This window comes from Centroberyx gerrardi, chromosome 15 (assembly GCF_048128805.1).
Source record: "Centroberyx gerrardi isolate f3 chromosome 15, fCenGer3.hap1.cur.20231027, whole genome shotgun sequence".
Lineage (NCBI taxonomy): Eukaryota > Metazoa > Chordata > Actinopteri > Beryciformes > Berycidae > Centroberyx > Centroberyx gerrardi.
The window spans coordinates 26,887,114-26,892,113 of record NC_136011.1 but is presented as its reverse complement, the minus strand read 5'-3'; the positions used below and the strand labels follow the sequence as shown (position 1 = coordinate 26,892,113).

Sequence of the window (5,000 nt, the reverse complement as noted above, 5' to 3'; positions counted from 1 at the left end):
TACATTACATTATTACATTATGTCATTTAGCAGAGGCTTTTGTCCAAAGCAACTTACAATAAGTGCATTTTGTCAGCAGCAGTGAAACCAACTGTGCATCACAGTCTTCATCAGCTAAGACTTTTAATAGGAATAAGTAGCATTGGTAACACTTTACAATAAGGGTACATTAATTAAGGGTCAGTTAATGCTTAATAAGCATGAACTAACCCTTAATTAACAGTTAACTAATGTGTCTGGTAATCATTTACTAATGGTGTTCATGTTAACTAAGGTATTAATTTATACATTATTTAAGTCATCTTTATAAACTATTAAATAATGTATAAATTAATACCTTAGTTAACATGAACACCATTGGTAAATTACACATTAGTTAACTATTAATTAAGGGTTAGTTAATGCTTATTAAGCATCAACTAACCCTTATTAAGCATTAACTAACCCTTAACTTAGTGTACTCTTATTGTAAAGTGTTACCGTAGCATTCGTTGATTCTTATTTTTTTTTAAAGACGGGTACGAATATTTTGTTGTATTTAGATTAGATTAATTATATTTCGTCTTAATTTGTTAATTTGTTTTAGCACAGCCTTGAGGGTTTAAGCCACACTGCATTTCACTGCACATTTTGGATGAGCATGTGACAAATAAAGCTTTTGAATCTATAAAAGCTGTTATCTTCTACCCTGATATACGTGTTTGTGTTTATAATTGTCTTAAAGTCTGTCCGTATATTTCTCATACCGTCTTTTCTGCCAGTGTGTTTCTCAGCTTCTTATTGATTAGCAGTTGTTTCACCACCATCAGTAAGTCAGTAGTAAGTCAGGTCTTATTTAAATCCCTTAATTGCCCCATTCACATTCCTCTGATGCTTAATGTTAAATCTCTTAAGACTTCAATAGTTCACGCTCCTTTGATCCTGATTGGCTGGTATTCTTCCCCTTCCTATATCTAGGAGCTACAGCAAGCAGCGGGGGACAAACTACTACTACTAAAACCCCCCAAAAAAACAAAATGTCTTAAAGACGTTACCACTGCAATCCTGATTATCTGTCTTTCTCTCTCTCTGTCACAATCACACACACACAGTCAGAAAACACACACATGTACACACACAAACTCATACCAATACATGCAAATGCAGCGTCTCGCTCGCACAAACCTAATCTCCCTCGCACACACACACACACACGAACACTAGCACACACTTATACACAAGCTCTCTATCACACACACACACTCTTCCATACACACAGCCATAATCATCCTCCTATCTTCTAGCCATTCGCTGCATCACCTAAACAGTCCCATCTGTCCCATCTGTCCCATCCGGTGATCCAGTATCACCACAGAAGCCATTTCCACAACATATCGACTTCTCTTCCTCCGCTATCAGACTTCTCTCCCTCCTTCTATCCCTCCTTCTCTCCCTCCTTCTCTCCCTCCTTCTCTCCGGACCAGAGCGGACGGTTAATCACATCTGCTGCTGCCGACTATGTTCAGCAGCTCAAATCCTCTATTAAAAAGGGCTTTATCGGACTCTATTCAATTCGGCTTTATTGTTATTGGTGCTTACACAAGTGCACAGTCCAAAAAACACAAAACAAAAAGAGAACGCACCTTGTTTCTGGCGTACACCAAACAAGAGTAAAAATGTGACAATGCAAAACAAAAAGAGTGCAACAAGGCAAAATAGTCCAGTAACAAAATATAGCTGAAACATCCGGAAACATCCAGAAGTAAATTACTCATTCATTTTTCCCATTAGGAATTAGATTATTCACCCAAACGTTTTAACAGACTTTCCATAAGTTCCATCAGATTGTGAAACAACTATATATTTTCCTCTAGAAGCCATTTAATTTCAATTTTGTTGTCAAGATATTGTGTTTTATTCCTGAGTTCCTCGTGCGCTACCCACAAGCTTCAGCGAGTTCCGACCAATCCGGAGACACCGCTGTTACCATGGGAACGTCGCCCGCTCCAAAGTTGTGTGTGGTTGGTAGCCAGATGTTTGTTTGTTTTTTGTTTTTTTTATTAGGGATGAGGAGAAGAGTGTGCACCAAAATCATTACACATCAGTACTAGTAAATCAGTATTATATTATTATTGTTATAATATTTTATATTTTTTTATTGTAGTTATTCAGTATCACTGTTGAGAATGAAGGAAAGGGAATCATAGTTCAGTAGTTCATGCCCTCTTAAAAAAAAAAATATGTACACAGTCTGGTACCCTGGTATTTTGTGCTCTCTTTTTCCTTGAATCAATTATTTTTCTCTCGTTTTTCTCTCGTAAATTTCTGACTTTAATCTAAAAAATTCTGAGTTTTTCTTCCCCCCAGCTGGGTAAAAAAACCAAACAAAAACAATCTCCTACAATATGCCGTCATACTGAAAAGTTTAAAACAGTTATCAGGATTTTCAGAAATGTTTATGAATGGGACATTTACTCGCTCCACTGTAGACCAACAACCTTATCACACACTGTGGAAATCACAACTGGAATTTAAGTTTTGAAATATTAAAAGAAGCAAATCTGCCAAAGGTGTCTCCTTTCCCAAAGCAACTCCAGAGCTCACTGGGTTTAAATGGGGCTCTTGCTTTTTTTTTTTTTAAATAAAACACCGTTTCTCAAAGTTCAGACCGACCAGTAGAGGACATTTAAAAGTTCAGCCTCAGTTCAACGGTGGAATTACTCTTCTTCAAAAGATGATTTTACTGAGTCACCGTTTGACTTTTCAAAGAAATGAGTTTTAGTCAAAGGTTACGATCAATAATGAGGCTTTGATACAGTGTCTGCTATTTAATATACAGTTTTTAGAAAGCTGTCTGTCTGGCTTCTTTCCAAAACTTATATTCTGTAATATCAACCGTTGATGAGAGTGCTGCCATTTGAAAAGATGATGCCCACTCTAACAAAATGATTGATGGCACAAAATTTTAATTAATTATAGCTCTTTGTAAAAGTATAGTACGTAGCTCAAGTCCTTGGTTGACAAAAAGCATTTTTACAGACTGGATCCGTACTTTAGAGATAATGAACATCATGATTTTCTTTTAGATGATGTGTTTTGGAAATGAACTCTTCAGACAGACAGATCTGCTACAGACACTGTTCACACAGACAGATCTCCTACAGACACTGTTCACACAGACAGATCTCCTACAGACACTGTTCACACAGACAGATCTGCTACAGACACTGTTCACACAGACAGATCTCCTACAGACACTGTTCACACAGACAGATCTCCTACAGACACTGTTCACACAGACAGATCTGCTACAGACACTGTTCACACAGACAGATCTCCTACAGACAGATCTGCTACAGACACTGTTCACACAGACAGATCTCCTACAGACACTGTTCACACAGACAGATCTGCTACAGACACTCTTCACACAGACAGATCTCCTACAGACACTGTTCACACAGACAGATCTGCTACAGACACTGTTCACACAGACAGATCTGCTACAGACACTGTTCACACAGACAGATCTGCTACAGACACTGTTCACACAGACAGATCTGCTACAGACACTGTTCACACAGACAGATCTGCTACAGACACTCTTCACACAGACAGATCTCCTACAGACACTGTTCACACAGACAGATCTGCTACAGACACTGTTCACACAGACAGATCTGCTACAGACAGACACTGTTCAGAGTGCTAACACAAACTTCAATGAGGTTTCGATGAGCTTTTTTCTAAAATGAACGAAATGAAAGTATAAAATGAACCTTCAGTTTGAAAATGAGAAATCCATCATTTGAAAAGTGTGAGCTACTCGTGTAAAATGAATGCACGGGTAAAATTAAACCAAATTATGGAGCTTTTTGGTAACACTTTAGATTAGGGAGCACATTAACTATTAACTATGGGTTTTCCCTCAGTAGTTTAATAATTTCTCTCAGTAATATGTGATACAGCACCTTATAAACCCCAGACTGAGCAGAGCAGACTAATGTTCAACAGCTTCCTTACTGACTGCTATAAGCACTAATTAGGAGGCTAATGGGTTATACTTATAGAATACAATAAGTTTGTAATGACTAATAATGAACCAATACACTACTAATATGCATGTTAATAAGCAATTTATTAATAGTTAATATGTGTTCCCTAATCTAAAGTGTTACCTGCTTTTTTTAAAATAATAATCAGTAAATGAAGTCCTTGGTTGACAACATAACACTTTAAAGCCTGGATCCTGTATATTTCAGTAAAATCAAAGGATGAACTTCTAGTAAGGCGAGGCGTCTGCCTTAAGAACAAGGCTTTTTTTCACATTATAGGAATACAACACTGCTCCTGGTGTGTCTGCACCTCTCTTCAAACATGCTGTTTTATCTCCAGGATCACACCAACACTAACGGGGTGCAGATGAAGCGCCTGCCTCAGAAACCGGGAGCTTTTCTCAGAGCAAATACCAATTAGGTGAAGAGTCTGCCTGTTAAAAAAGCTGTTTATCTCTCTCGATGTGATTTAACTGCTCTTTCTGTTCCTCACACTGAAATCCAGGATGGATCGGTCACAACACCTCACACAGTGTCCCAAACGAGGCTGGTTGGTTTCTCATGAAATGTGGGAACGATGCATTTTATACTCCTTAGTTGACATTTTCAAAATGACACTGATTGCCGTAAGAAGGCGCTACAAATACCGACCAAAATTAAACATCTTAATCTGCTTTATCTTCCTCACCGCAACCTGAACTCTAGTGCACATATCCAGCTGTTCTTCATCAAACAAATTTGCCTCCAGCAGCATCAATGTGTGCCGGCGATATTGGATTTTCCACCAGTTTGAGACGTTTGAGATCATTCTGACACAGGCTGGTGTATTTAGAAATTTGTGCCGTTTCATCAGTGTTTAAAGCAATTTTCAATAAAGCCCGTTTAGGTTTATGTGTTGAATGATGAGTGATTATTAGGGATGGGGTCAATTACTATGTCTTTTACAATGTCAGGTAATGTTCTGTC

The 5,000-nt window shown here is 37.9% G+C and overlaps 1 protein-coding gene across 1 annotated transcript in view; it reads right to left on the bottom strand.

Moving 5' to 3' along the window:
* Nucleotides 1-5,000, bottom strand: part of mrps5 (mitochondrial ribosomal protein S5) — a 40,296-nt gene that overhangs the window by 20,078 nt on the left and 15,218 nt on the right. The gene's annotated exons all lie outside the window — the stretch shown is intronic.